Source organism: Myotis nattereri, assembly GCF_964212035.1.
Source record: "Myotis nattereri genome assembly, chromosome: 10".
Taxonomy (NCBI): domain Eukaryota; kingdom Metazoa; phylum Chordata; class Mammalia; order Chiroptera; family Vespertilionidae; genus Myotis; species Myotis nattereri.
In genome coordinates this window covers 74,011,249-74,027,500 of record NC_138085.1, presented here as the reverse complement: position 1 = coordinate 74,027,500, position 16,252 = coordinate 74,011,249, and the positions used below count along the sequence as shown (strand labels likewise).

Sequence of the window (16,252 nt, the reverse complement as noted above, 5' to 3'; positions counted from 1 at the left end):
TTTATATGCATAGTTTTATTGTGATGAATCTCCTTTACCTTGTATTTTAACTTGTAACCAATTCAAGTCCTTTTATAAATGAAGCAGGTTACAAATATTAAATAAAAAGTACTGTAATTTAATAGAAAAAAATTTGGAATAATGGGGGCCAAGCTGACTGCCAATCTTCTTATTGTCACTCACTATAAACTTATCTTGGATTAAGGAGCATCTTGGGTTATTTAGAGTTGAAAATTCCTAAAACATTTTTGCGTAGTTATTGGGGCTATCTTCTGAGAGTTTGTTGCTTTAGCCTAGTTTCCCTGATTTGGAAGGTTTATTAATACATGTTCATATTTTTCCTCCCTGTTAAACTTTGTGGAGCACAATCTAGGAAAGGCTATCTTAATTTAAATCCAGATATTCTTTGACTCAGTAATTCCACTTCATGAGTGCACAGATATGTTTTACAGCATTGTCAATAGTGGCAAAATTTGGTAACAACATAAGAGTCCATTAATAAGAGACTGGTTAAATGAAACATGATGGTTTCATAAATATAAAATTATGAAATTATTAAAAGGAAGTATGAAGGATTTTTATAAAGAATGATATGAGCCCTAGCTGGTTTGGCTCAGTGGATAGAGTGTCGGCCTGTGTACCAAAAGGTCTTGGGTTCGATTCCGATCAGGGACACATGTCTGGGTTGTGGGCTCGGCCCCCAGTTTGGGGTGTGCAGAGGCAGCCAATCAATGGTTCTCTCTCATCATTCTCTCTCTCCCTCTCTGAAATCACTAAAAATATATATTTTTAAAATGTATTTTTTATTGATTTTTACAGAGAGGAAGGGAGAGGGCTAGAGAGCTAGAAACATCGATGAGAGAGAAACATCGATCAGCCGCCTCCTGCGCACCTCCTACTGGGGGTATGCCCGCAACCAAGGTACATGCCCTTGACCTGAATCGAACCCTGGACCTTTCAGTCTGCAGGCCAATGCTCTATCCACTGAGCCAAACCAGCTATGGCTAAAAATATATTTTTTTAAAAAGAATGATATGAAGTAAGCTTTAAGATGTATTAAGTATTTTAATATGCCACCATTTTTAAAATATATATGTAAATGCTTTTATATAAGCAGAATAAGTGTAAACACACAGTGAGGGAAGGAAGCTGGGTGATTGGGGGAAATTTCTATTCACTATAACCCTTTTGTACAGTTTACTTTTGTACCAGGTACTATATTAACTAAAAACTAACTTTTAGCCCTGGCTGGGTAGCTCAGTTGGTTAGAGCTCTGGTTGGCAAACTGCAGCTCGCGAGCCACATGCTGCTTTTTGGCCCCTTGAGTGTGGCTCTTCCTAAGCCTTAGGAGTACCCTAATTAAGTTAATAACAATGTACCTACCTATATAGTTTAAGTTTAAAAAATTTGGCTCTCAAAAGAAATTTCAATCGTACTGTTGATATTTGGCTCTGTTGACTAATGAGTTTGTCGACCACTGGGTTAGAGCATCGTCCTGATAAGCCAAGGTTTTGGGTTTGATCCTCGATTAGGGCACATATAAGAAACAACCAATGAATGCATAAATAAATGGAACTACAAATCTTTCTCCATAAATAAGAAAAATTTAAAAATAAAAATTAACTTTAAAAAATGCTCTGATAGTTTTATTTCATTTGTTGGTTATCTTCTTGTGTAAGGCAGAACATTGGACCAAGCTCTATTCAGAGAGTAGTAGTCTAGCTTTAGGGAGCCTAAAGGAAAGATTAAACACATGTACCATGTAATTAGGCTCCTTGATATGAGTTTTTGTTTTTTGCATTGTCCAGATATTTTGCCCATTACTTTTATTCGATTGTCTATTTTCTTACAATTGTATTAAGAAGTTCTTTATACTCCAGAAACAAGTTCTTTAATAGGCATTTGTTTTGCAATTATTTTCTCCAAGTCTGTGGCTTGTCTTTACATTTTCAGAACACTGCCTTTTCAAGAGCAGAAGTTTAAAATTTTAAGTGCAAAATATACATTTTTTTCTTCATGGTTTGTGTTTTTGGTGTCATATCTAAAACTCATTGCCTAACTCAGGTTGGCAAACTACAGCCCATTCAGGCCACTGCTTGTTTTAGTACGTAAAGTTTTCATGGAATATGGCCATGACCTAATGTTTACTCATCGTCTATGCTGCTTTCATGCTACAATGACAGAGTTTTGTATTTGCAACAAGGCTGTATAGCCTACAAAGTCTGAAATGTTTACTGTCTTGCTCTTTGCAGAAAAAGTTTGCCAATTCCTGGATCCCCAAAATTTGTTCCTTTGTTTTCTTCCAGAAATTTTGTATTTTAAAATATTTAAGTGTATTTGTATAAGATAGGCCATATAGGTTGAATTTTTTTGCTTGCTTTCTTTTTTTACCACATGGATTGTCAGTTGTTCTAGTACCAAAGACAATTATTTTTCCATTGATTGACCTTGATACTTTTGTTGAAAATCAGTTGACCATAAATATGTAACTCTTTCTGGACAGTATCTTCTCCATTGATTTGTATGTTTATCCTTATGCCAGAATTGCAGTGTCTTGATTCTATAGCTTTATAGAAAATCTTGAGACCAGGTAGTGTAAGTTTTCCAACTTCGGTCTATTTCAAAATTGTTTTTTGAGTGTTCTAGTTTCTGTGCATTTACACAAATTTTAGAATTAGCTTGTCAGTTTTTACAGAAATCCAGGTGGAAATTTAATTAGGTTTTACATTATAATTTATAAATTAACTTGGGAAGAATTGATATCTTAACGGTATTGATTGATCTTGGAAAATAGTGTCTCTCTATTTATTGAGGTCTTTGATTCCCTCTCTTCGTGTTTTGTATTTTTGAGCACACAAATCTTGCATTTATTTTGTTATATTTAGCTTAGATATTTCTTTTTTAAAAATATATTTTTATTGATTTTTTAGAGAGAGAGGAAGGCAGAGGGATAGAGAGATAGAAATATCAATGAGAGAGGAACATCATCAATTGGCTGCCTCCTGCATGGCCCCCACTGGGGATCAATGCCCTGACCGGGATTGAAGTGGGGACCTCTTGGTTCCTAGGTCGATGTTCAACCACTGAGCCAAACCAGCTGGGCCTTAGGCATTTCTTTTTTGATGGCTAATATAGTTGTTACTATTTTTTAAATGTCTACCATGTAGAAATACAATTATAGTATGTTACCTTGTATCTGCAATATCCTTAGTTCACTTGCTGCCTTTAGTGTTGGACTCTTTAGGGTGTTCTATATAGGCAATCCTTTCACTTGTGAAAGAAGACTTCTTTCTTTTCATCTTTAGGTTTTTATTTCTTTCTCTTGCATTATTATACTTGCAGTACAGTACAATGTTGAATAGGAGTTGTGAGAGAGATGTTCTTGCCTTATTCCCAGTCTTAGAGGGAAAACATTTCGTCTTTCATGATTGTGTCTGATATCAGTTATAGACTTGTAGATTCATGTGCTATGCTGAGGATGTTCCCTTCTGTTCTACTTTTCTGAGAGTTTTGAGTCATGAATGGCTGAGTTTTTGCTAATTTTTTTTGCATTTATTAAAGTGATCACTTACGTTTTAGTCTGTTGATATGGTGAATTAAATTGATGGATTTTTTTTCTATTGAACTAATATCACATTCCAGGTATAATATTACTTGATTATAATACACATTGCTTTTTAAAATATTGCTGGATTTATTTTTCTAATTTTGGTTAAGATAGTTTGTGAGAATTAATATTAGGAAAACTGGTGGGCAGTTTGGAATACAATTTAGATTAGATCAGACATCATTTGGAATGAAGGATTCAAACAATTATCCCACAGAAAAGTGAAAATCAGAAATTTATAAGCAGAGTCATAATAAAATAAATGAAAAAGACAATGGTGGACAAATCCGGCCACCTAAAATAAAAACTATTAAAAGCCAATAATAGACTGAGAAAATGTTAAAAGTGAAAGAAATAGTATCTTCACATTATAAACAATCTACACAAATGTTAATTAAAACAAGAAGACCCCTCTCCCATCTCCCCTCCTCCCCTCCCCATGGGTCTGCGAGAGGAGGAGTGGCAAAAATTCGGAAAGACATTGTGAGTTATGGGAGAAAGACCTGATTAATCCCTGATAAAAGGGATACTGGATAGCATTTAGTGTCTAACTGAATTTGAAGACCCTAATATTACATTATAGCAGGATCAGTCTACGTGTGTGTGTGTGTGTGTGTGTGTGTGTGTTTCAAAAGGTGATTAAGCCCTAACCGGTTTGGCTCAGTGGATAGAACGTCAGCCTGCGGACTGAAAGGTCCCGGGTTCGATTCTGGTCAAGGGCATGTACTGTGGCTGCAGGCACATCTCCAGTAGGGGGTGTGCAGGAGGCGGCTGATCGATGTTTCTTTCTCATTGATGTTTCTGACTCTCTGTCCCTCTCCCTTCCTCTCTGTAAAAAAAATCAATAAAATATCTTTAAAAAAAAAAAGGTGATTGAGTTGCCCCAGGATTAGGAATTTGAAGGTGGTGACGTGGAAGAAAGAGGGTAACATACTTGGTGAACTGAGAGCTTGGGTGACAACCAAGATTTTGAGACGTGATGGATAATACAGCAGCCGGAGGGATGAGAGTAGGCACAGTGCATGGAAGGTATTGAGGGTGGACCCAGATTAGAAAAAAAAATAAAGTGGGATATTGAATGACAAAGAGAAGCAGAGGGTGGGGCAGTCAGATGGTGTGAGCTTGTGGGAAGGAATGGGGTTGCTGGTGAGTTGGGTCTGGAAATGTCACTGTGGAGAAGGTGGATCTACTGTCTTAGCCTTCACTCTAGAACTTTCAAGAGCCAGATTTAGACTGGTGGCTGAAAGGAGTGTTCAGTGATATGGTTGAGGGTGTAGAGGCGATTTGTTTTGCTATGTAAATGGGGCCTCCAGAGGTCTTTCAAGAAAAGATTAGTAGGAAGGGGAGTAGTGGGGGAACACATGAGTGACTGAGAAAGCATAGAGAACATTGTGGGCATGAAAATAGGAGAGAGGGTAGTTGGCCAGAATGGTTTGTGTTTTGAACAAAGTCCAAGGGTGACAAGGGTGAGAGCACGGGTAGAATTAACTAGCAAGATTCCGGAATTGACCTGTGGTACAATGATTTCTTCTGGAGCCTGATCCACTGTGTCTTTGTGATCTAAAGGGAATAATAGTAACCCTGGGTGGTAAAGCCTAAAGCAGTTGAACTTTAATGAAAGCAGGTAGGGCTTATGTTTCTTAAGCATTCTCGTATATCTACAAATCCCCCACTGTTTGGCATTAGCTTTGAGGCAGAGTGGGAAGACACAGCACTACCATTAGTTCAGTGAAATCCAATTTGTCTTATCCCACGGACAATGACCTGGGAATGAATAGTAGCCATCATATTGGGTGCTTCCTCATCATAGAGGTGATCTTCTGCTGGAAACCCTGTTTCTTCCGACTTTTCCATTTTACCTAAAACTGGTTACTGAGGCTACTGTTGCTGGGATGATGTCAGCAACTCTGATGAGTGAGCTGATAGTCACCAGCCCCTTGTCTCCTTGGAGTACCAGTGCAAAGCATATGCCAATTTGCTGCATACCTTCTTTGGGGATCTGACTGCTTTAAAGCTAGTAACTAATTACCTCTTATCAACTTTCTTTCTTTTTTCCACCTTTAATCTTTAATTTCAATTTTTAAAATCTTTAGGAGGGAGAAGAATGGGCTTTGACATTTCTTTAACAATGAAAGCATCTGTATAAGGATCTTTGTTTGCTTGTAGGAAAACAATGATGTGTTACAATATCTAAATTTAACCTGTAATATTTTTAGTAGACTAATTGTGTCTTCTTTCTCCTACTTTAGAGCTATCCACACTAATGGACATGTAACTGGAACCGACTGATGAGAAAATCAAGGACCATCAGGCAAGATTGTGCAGTAGAAATTTTTGCTTCCAAATGAAGACACCAACATTTAGAAATTTCTACTTTCTAAGGTATTTGAGGCATAATTTTATTTTAATTTGACTCCTTGGCAGTCGTTTTATAATGTTGGTTTTTATATAAATATTTCAGAAGTTTAAATTTTTATGTTGGAATGGTTAGCTATTGGAGAGTTTACCCCTCTCCCCAGCTCACTTTTCCCCAAAACCAAGAAAAGATCCAGATTTTAAAAGGAGGTAATCTTTATAATTAGGAAAGTGTGTCCATTATATGAAATTAAAGTACATACCGTGTGCAGATTAAAACTATGTTAGAAGAACTGAAATAAATAAATGCCAGTTTAATAATTATTTTATTTATGGCATGACCCTCTGAGATGAGCAACTGAATTCAGCACTCTGATAGAGCCTGCACACATGATACAAGAGATCTTAGTGATTGTCCCTTAGTTTGGTTTGGAAACCTTCCTCTCCTATTCTTCTCATTTGTTGTTAAGGATTCTCTATTCACCAAGAAGTGTCACTTTTACTCCCTATAGACTGTGCCTTTAGGGCTTTTGGGATTTGATGGGTTAGTTTCACTTGCACCAGAAAACCGAGATATGTAAAGAATCAAGTGATACTTCCAAATTATGGGGTGGGTCCCCACTCTGAAGGCTACATAAGATAACTGAAAACAATCAAAGGAAACATCATGTTAGTGGAAAACAAACACAGTGCTTCCTATTTTTCTAAAATACATATAAATTCCAAACAGGGTAGTTAGGTGTTCATGTAAAAAACAAATATTTTTTTAAATTATCTTTTTCCAAATATGCAGAAGGTATGGAAAGATAATTATTTTAGGGGATAGGTCCAAGTTGGTTGGTTCTTTGCATACATTATAGAGGTTTATAAATTAATCATGCTGGAATATAGAAAAGATAAAAATCTGACAAAAATTTATCACTTATTACTTGGATTTATTTATTTCATTTTGTTCTGTTTTGGAAGAACATATAAAGTAGTAAATTCTAAAGTAATAAAAATCCATGATATTGAAAAATTCTAAGACTGCTGCAGTTTAAAAAAATGGATTACCTTCTAGAAAGGGATGGTATAATTTGAGTAATTTTTGCCAAAGAAAGGTTACCTCAAATCAAATAGCAGATAAAAAAGAGTTAGCTTACTTTGATGAGAGGTTTTAGAACTCTGGCAGCTAGTAGATGTATCTACTTTTCTAAAATTTCTGGATGTCATTTCGAATCAAATGGTAATGATGATTACATATATAATTTGTCTTATCAGAATCATTTCTCTTAATTTTTGAAATGTCTTTCCTTCTTACTTTCATTTAACAACATTAGTAGAATGTCTAAGCTTTGCAAAGAATGATTTTAGATATGTGGAAGAATATAAATTATTCTATAACTTTATTATGAATGAAATTGAAGACATCTTTCATTCAGAATACTTACTCTGGGGCTAGGGAGGCTAAATACACTAATCTGAAGACCATTTAAAAGCAATTATAAAATGAACACATAAAATCATAATTTAGAACCCCTTTCTGAGTAATATAGTTAAGTTCTGTATTCAGATCTCAACAAAAGTTAAGATTAGGGAGTAGGAAGTTTGATCAGGTGAATTTACTGACTAATTGGTCTACTTAATGATTCTACTAGAGGCCCGGTGCATGAAATTCATGCACTCGGGGGAGTCCCTCAGCCCAGCCTGCGCCCTCTCGCAGTCTGGGAGCCCTCAGGGGATGTCCGACTGCTGGCTTAGGCCTGCTCCTTAGTGCTGCTGCAGATGCGGGAGAGGCTCCCGCCACTGCTGCTGCGCTCACTAGCCGTGAGCCTGGCTTCTGGCTGAGCATCGCTCCCGCTGTGGGAGTGCACTGACCACCAGGGTCAGCTCCTGCATTGAGCGTCTGCCCCCTGGTAGTCAGTGTGCATCATAGCAACCAGTTGTTCTGCCATTTGGTCCATTTGCATATTAGCCTTTTATTATATAGGATTTGTAAAACTGCCACATAGCCAAATTAGGTTGCTTAAATCTTTAATTAGGGATTTCTAATTCATCAATTTCTTCTCTCTCTTCACTCATTTGCAAGCTTTCACAGAGTGATATCCCTATTAATATTTGTCATTTTTCCTTTTGAAAGTGAAGAAAAGTGAAAATTTTGCAATCATGTGCTCAGGAATTTTATATAATACATTTTGACAATATTTTCTTGTAAATTTTTTGAGAGGTCTTTAGATTTTGAGAGTGTGGGGTTTTTTTGGAGGGGGGTGGGGAACAGGTATGAAAACAAAACAAAATCAGTACATAATTTAGGGCCAGGAACATTTGTAAGTTATGTCTTGAAATATTGTTTACATTAAGTTAAAGTGGTACCTTTTAGAAATATTTTATTTGGATTCAAGAAAATCTTTGAAAACAAATTTCAACAAGGTGTACTAAGGAAATAGGTATTCTCTTGCCATAGTTTTCTCTGTGGTATGATGGAAAGAGAACACATTTCGGTTTTTCTATTTTCGTGCTACCCTGGGGAATTGAATTATTACTATTTCTGCCTTAGTTTCCTTTTCTATGATAGTAATTATTTTTTAGACTTGTGATAAAAAAATGTAATAAGTATAATTACATAAAATAATGCTTTTCAGTGTGAAATTAAAGAATGTTGCTGAAGACAGAAGACCACACTACTGAAGTGTCAGCCACAGTTATTTTTCTCATAGCAACAAACAGGTCAACTCACACTACTGCTCAGAAGCTTGTAAAACCAGTTTCAGAGTTAATGACAAATATTATGCTTGGAGAGAAAGTAAAATGAGCTTTTGGCCAAAATTCCCTTATCAAAGGCGTATCATCTGGAAAAGCAATTATTGTCATGTGTGCAGGCTAGCAGAATTTTTGTTTTTCAGTGTGATGAAAGCACTGATGTGCAGAGGACATACTAAGACTTCATATAGATGTGTAACTGTTACCACTGAGAAATGCACACTACTGCCGAAGAGTATTTTGTCATGCTTTGTTTTGTTGTCGGTAGTGGTTGATTGTTTTTTTTAAGCCATTGTTGCCTGGAAAAGTGGCAGTATTTCCTCTGATCCAAGCCCAGTCACTTAAACTGCAGGAAAGAAATTGTACCAGGATATCAATTCATATCCCTCTTTTATCAGAGAGAAGAGCTGGCAATTCTGATGTGGTGTGATTTCTCATTGTGATTTAATGTTGAAGAAAAAAGTAAAAATTGTGGAAGCAAGCAATTTTTGGCCATTAAAGCCATGTTTTGTGAAGGAATGGTCAGCAGGTACATATAGGATCCTGCTTTTCCACAGTGACGTTTGCTAGCCGTGTAGTATGACAGGGCTTACATGTTTGTTAATTAGTTTTCTAGCAAAATAAATATTTATTATTGATAATTCCATGTTTCTGATCTCAGAGGGGCATGACTTAGCAAATACATTTAGTATTTCAAATAGTCAGTCATATTCACAGTATCATGAGTTTTAATGTTAAGGATGAGGAATGAGGATTCTATAAAAAGTCTGAATTATGGCACAAAATGATTCAGTTTCTAAGAGTTTGATAATTTCCCAATACTTGATGAGCTTATTAATTTATCAAAGAAAAACTGCATTTTTATTGTACATCTTTAAAAAACATATCCAAATTTTGAAATGGAACACTAAGAAATACTTTCCAGAGCAAAAATGCCAGCTGAGAATAGATTAGGAATCTTTTTGAGCCAGTCTCTCAAAATTGAAGCATTCAACATTGAATTTTAAGTGGGATATGTTTTTTGAGGGCCAGTCAATGAAATGCTAAAAGTAGACTTCTGTGAGAAATACTGCTACAATTCTGGGTCCATGTTTTGTTATAAAACCCAGAATGTATAACACATCTGATTTATAATTAAGAGTTAGGAATTTTTAATTTAGTAGATATAAAGATAAGAAAGAAACTATTTGTATGGGAATGTGACTTATGACTAAAGCTTATTCTATTTCTGGGGCCTTGAACACCTTGTAAGGAAGTTATCAAACTGTAATAAGGCATGGCAAAATAACGAAGGTGCTTAACTGCATGGACTGTGGCTGGCCAAAGATGAGCATCAGCAAGTTTAATAACTACAGTATAATCAGTCATATCACATATGTTTAAATCTGTAAGTTCATAATGACACTTTAAAACAACTCATTAGTTTTCTTTGGAGTATGCTAAGGAACTAACTATACTTGAAGGGAAGGAAGTTTCTTTTTTTCAGGAGTATTCTAGTTAACAAATGAAGAAGGAGTGATACATAGAACATCACCGTTTTCTAAAAATACGTATTTTTTTTTTTTTAATTTCAGAGAGGAAGAGAGAGGGAGAGAGAAAGATAGAAACTCAATACTGAGAGAGAATCATAGATTGGCTGCCTGCTGCATGCTCCCTACTGGGGATGGAGCCTGGGTATGTGACCTGATCAGATGCAACCATGACTTCCTGGTTCATAGGTCGATGCTCAACCACTGAACCACGCCAGCTGAGCAAAACATCACTGTTTTGTAATGAATTCCTGGACCCAAGCAAAGATCATCAGTGGTTGCTAACATCGCAGAAAGACAACCAGGCATTAGGTTTCTCTTAATGAAAATTCACAACATCATTTAGGAGGTATTCTTGCCAAAAAATTGAACTGAATCAGATCAAGCCTCTAGTTCTAACTTCTTGTTTACAGGAAACATAGAAGACAGGGAAACAAATGAAATGATAACCATTGGGGATGCTGTCAGCAAAATCTAGGCTTTGGGGAAGTTCTTGGGACACACAACTTGGCTTTTACAACAAATTAATTACAGGAAGAAAAAAAGAGAAATGAAGGAGGAAATTTGAGATTAATAGTAATGTTTGGACTATATTTGGGTCCAGATTTTAATAAATAAATATTTATGAAATAATTAGGAAAATTTTAACACTTGACTGGATACTTGATATTAAGAAATTGTTATAGCAGTATGTGGTTATATGAAAAAAGTGTCATCTTTTAGAAATATATACTGAAAGGTTGATGGATGCAAGCATATGTCTGGGATCTGCTTCATTATTTTATAGAATAGAGGGGAGGCAGTGGATGGGATGAAACAAGATTGACCATAAGCTAGGCAGTTGTGGTGTTGGAGGTGATGGTAATGCTATAATTCTTGTTTTTAATTCTCTAAGCTGTTTTGAAAGTTTCCATAAGAAAGAGGTCTAGAAATTTACATTTTCTCTTTGTTGGCTTATAAGAACACAATTGAATTATGTTTATTTAGCAATCCTGCTGATATATTTCTAATAATTTCCTTAATCTATTGGGTTTTTCATGTAGAAAATCATATTGCCTACAAAGGACAGACTTACTCTATTCTATAGTGCTTACTATTTCAGGCATTCTAGCCCTGGAGTCTGTCTTTGCTAGGTTTTGTATCTCTCCTTAAAACATTTTTTTAAAAATCCCTCCACTCTAATCCTTATACCTTTTATTTCTTTTGTTTGTCTTAATGTACTGGCTAGAAGTTAAACTTTTAAGTACCAGTTTTCATTTGTAATTTGGATTTTGGAAGTTATCTTAATACTTAGGTAATCCAGAGTCCAGTTGAGTTCCCTCCTTTACAAACACAATGTAGTCACTCAGAGACTAAGAGTTAACTTAGTGTGTAGCCAGGAACCAAAGAATGAAGTGCATTGTAACAGCGTCTAGTGTGTGCTTCTTTTAAATTATGTATACCTCCTGATCTGCAGGCAGTCTGTTTATGACTCATTTTACTTTCAATTACTTGTTGATTTTATTGGTCCTATTTGCTGAATTTGTGACTCTAATATAAAATTACTCCTTCTTTTCCCCAACCCCCACACCTGTTATGTAACTACTTCGCCCTGACTTTACATAGGTTACATGAGATAAAATTAGACAGGGCATTTAACACACTGTTTATCACATAAGATGTATCTAGTAAATACATCTCTTGGTTTAAAAGACAGCTAACTCATAATTTTGTTTCTAAATTATTTTTTAATTAATTTTTAAAATGGGGAGGAAAAAATATGGCTTAGTTACTTCAAGAAGTGCTAGGCCTGGGACAGGTGAGAAAATCTGTTGATAATGTCTTATGATGGTGTAATGAGTAGTCTCTCTGTTCTCTGCAATGAACTTTTTTTTTTTATAATAGTCTCTGAGTTTGAGAAAGATTACTGAGAGAGTTGGTTACCAAAAGAATACTTGCCTATTAAGAGATGGAGTGGGAACAATTTAGGGAAAATGTGACTTGTCCCAACTATGTATGTGTGTTTTTTAAAATTTCTCTTTGGCCAGCTAATAGCTACGTTTCATGAAAGGAGGTTTATATGCTCTAATAAGGACATTTTTTTTTGTTTATTTCACTCTCAAGAGAAAAAGCTGGGTTACAGTTACAGACCTCCTTTCCTGAAGGTTATGGAAGGTGGCCATCCGAAGATCTGGTATAGCTAGTTAAAAGTTGTGCTGGTTTTCAGTACTTCTCCACCCACCTCCCTCCAACCCAGGTTCACCCGTTATTTTGTATAGCAATAAACTGAAGCAGCCTTTTTAAAAATAAAATACATCTTTAATGGTGTTTTTGAAAATATTATTGTTAGTTGGAATCTGAAAATTGTAGAAGTTCAAGAGGTTTTTCATTTTCCAAATGACAGTTATAATTATTGAGTGGCATAGTTATTGAAATTGAATAACCAATTATTTGTGTTAAAGAAAGGATTTGCTTTTACTGGCTATAGTTTATTGGTAAGAGATAAAATATATTTCTGAATAAAAACTACATGTGTATGACAGAAATTCACTCTCCTATCTTATCATGAAAGCTTTGAGTAGAAAGATGAAATGCACTAGTCCCCCCTTTTTTAAAAATATTTTTTATTGATTTTTTACAGAGAAGAAGGGAGAGAGATAGAGAGTTAGAAACATCGATGAGAGAGAAACATCCATCAGCTGCCTCCTGCACACCCCCTACCGGGGATGTGCCCGCAACCAAGGTACATGCCTTGACCGGAACCGAACCTGGGACCCTTCAGTCCGCAGGCCAACGCTCTATCCACTGAGCCAAACCAGTCAGGGCTGCACTAGTCCCCTCTTATTCACAGTTTGGCTTTCTGTGGTTTCAGTTACCCCTGGTCAAATGTGGCCCAAAAATATTAAATGGAAAATTCCAGACATAAACAACTCATAGTTTTAAATTGCACGCCCTTCTGAGTAGCATAATGAAATGTTGGGCCGTCCTGTTCCATTCCACCTAAGGCATGAATTCTCTCTTTGTCCAGCTAATTTCTTACTGTGCCTAATTTGTAACTTTATCATAGGGATGTATGTATAAGAAAATGAGTAGTACAGTGAGGTATCAAATGTAGGAAAATGCATAGTATATAGAGATTTTGGGGCACCATGAACTGCACCCATATCCGACGTCAAGCTTAATGGATAAATGTTGTGCGTGTTCTGACTGCTCCACCAACCGATCATTCCCTCATTTCTCTTCCTCCCCGTGGGCCTTTAAATTATGTTGTTCTAAGTTGTGGCATTCAGTTAACATTTTTGAAATCACCTTGATGATTTTTTAAGACTTGCCTTGTTTTGAGGAAGCTTTGTTAGGATGATTCCAGAGCAGCCTTTTTTCCTAGGGCTAATTTAGAGTTGAAGCCCTCCGATGAGTTTATTTAATGTCTCAGGTGTTACAAGGCCTTCACTCTATTTGATAGGAATACAAACTATTCCTAACCTTGTCTGAGTTTTAGGAATCCTTTGACTTATTTTTTTTCTAGTAGTTTCCTTTCTCCAACCTTAGGTATTTTCCTCTCAACACATGACAGATCAGTACCTGCCAGTGGCTGGAGGGGCCGTCTCTGTAGATCTCCAGAGCCCTGTCGCTGAATGCAGTTCCCTTCTCTCTGGCTTGCATTTCCACAAATTCTGGATGCCTTAGCCTCCCTGAACATGAGTCTCTGTTTCCTCAATTTTCTGAGACTGCCAGACTCTGTTGAAGTTCCCCCTCTCTAACTTGCATACTGTCAACTGCTTCAAGGGTATGATGTGGGACATTTGTAGACCTCACCTCATTTCCCCCCTTTTCTTAGGAATCTCACTCCTGCTTTGACTGTTGTCCAATATGTGAAAACTTGCTGAGGTCCAACCCCAGCAGGTCCAGGGGTCCCCAAAGTTGTGGACAGAGTCGGGGAAGAAGGAATGACACGGAGATAGCGTTCAGTTGATCGGCAGCCTAGCCAGGATCTCTAGCCAGGAACTCCAGCCAAGTTCTGTCTAGGTTCTCCAGCCAACTTCTGGTGTTTATTGTCTTTTTACATCTGTATTTATACCAGTTGATTTTAATCCTGTCAATTTCTATTGCAAAGGTTAGGGCGTTTCTTATCTCCATTTCAGGGAGTAAAGATTATGTAGCTTAAGCGTGATTGTTTGTAGTTAAAATGATTAACTACCTGCCTGGCACTTAGTTAAGGGGTTTTATCCCCTCCCTAACTTCAGGGGAAAATCCCTACCTGGGGAAACAACCTTTCTCGGAGAGGTGACCTTGGTTAAAACACATAGTGCCAAGAAGGTGAGCAAACATATTAAGAACAGTATGCCATATACGCCAGGTCCCTTGAAACATATGCTGTGCAGGTGTTTCTTCCCTGCAGCGACTGTGTCAAGCAGCAAGGATGGACTGGCTTCCGGCAAAAACTGTTGTTTATTTTATACAGTTTTCTGGTTGTATAAGCTGGGAGGATTCATCGGATCCCTATTACTCCGTCATGGCTTTGTGGAAATACTTGCCTATCTTTTCCTCCTTCTTTTCTGTGGGTTAAGATGAGGGCCTAAGTAAAAGAAGACAAGAAACCAGTTGGTTTGTTCTCAGTGTTTCACATGTTAGGCTTACCTGTAACTGAGGCAGAGGAGTCCCTAATTGCTGTGGTCAAAACCCTTTGAGGATAATAAACAGGCAATTTTGCCTGGTGCATCCTCCTCACTTTCCACTGCCTGGTACTTACAGTGGTAGGTTGATTGACCAAGAATTACGGCATTCTGAATCTTGGTCAAATATCACATGATTTTTATAAGTTCTTATTATTCTTACCTTTAACTGAATTAAGATCAATTTTTATTTACTTTCTCTCAACTATTTCTGTTTGCTATTATTTACCTTTAACTTCATAAGGTGTTTTGGTTATGTTAGTTGCTAGTTAGTTTTTTAAAAAATATATATTTTTATTGATTACAGAGAGGAAGGGAGAGGGAGAGAGAGATAGAAACATCAGTGATGAGAGAGAATCATTGGTTGGCTGCCTCCTGCACGACCCACAGTGAGGATCAAGCCCACAACCCAGGCACATGTCCTAACCAGGAATCGAAAGTGTAGTTAGTTATCTAACTGGTTATTATTTTTCATTTAGGTTGTATTTACTTCATTCATCATGTATTTTTCTATATCACAGTAACTTTTGGGATCTTGAAAGAGTTTGATCTTTATGCATTATATCTTTAGTTTTGTTCCTGCTTCTCTGTTCTTGCTTTCTTTTACTCAGAAATGAATGAGTGAATAAGTAATTGACAAATATGTCCACACATGCATACATGCAGTGCATTTTCTCAATTCTGTCACTATTAATTGTAACATATACTATTGATTTATCATATTTTCAAGAAAAAAGAAACATTACATTTGTTTTTTAAATCCTTCTTAGAAATTAACTAACAGAAGCATTCATTTACCCATATAATTTCTATACTATCTTCTTTCAAATCATAATATACAATTAAGTCCAAACCTTTTTCACATCCTGACATGCAGATTTTTCTCACCTTTGCTTACATTTTTTGCTTTCTTTACACATTATTATTGTTATATGGAAAATATGAAATTTAACCTGCTTTTTGCTTTTGGTTAAACTCATATTTTCAGTTTTTCTGTAGATAAGCTGTATATTAAATAACTTTATTTTTGAGTCAGCTGGAAACTTTTGACAGATTGATATCCAGCACTTGGTAATAGTACTTTGTCAAATAGTAATTGGTCACACCCATGTCTCCCAGCTCTGAAAATTCTGTGGTCTGTTTTGAGGGATTGGATGCTTTCTGCTGCCTTGAATTGTCCTTGCTTATCTTACAACAGACAGTTTCTGCCTCATAATGCCTTTTTATTTCAGTGCTTTATCACAGTTCAGTCTTTCTGAAAACATTTCCAAGCAGCAGGCTTTCAGATTTCACTTAAAATTCAACTGTGAGTACATTTACCTGTGAACTTAACTCAGCTATGGTCATGGTTGGGTAAACTAATGCCTTCT

At 36.4% G+C, this 16,252-nt stretch overlaps 1 protein-coding gene across 1 annotated transcript in view; it reads left to right on the top strand.

Annotated features, from left to right (window-relative positions):
* Positions 1 to 16,252, top strand: part of NCOA1 (nuclear receptor coactivator 1) — a 164,888-nt gene that overhangs the window by 35,873 nt on the left and 112,763 nt on the right. The window contains exon 2 of the mRNA XM_081101281.1: positions 5,857 to 5,989. The gene's annotated coding sequence lies outside the window, so the exon portion shown is untranslated. The remainder of the gene's footprint in view (positions 1 to 5,856; positions 5,990 to 16,252) is intronic.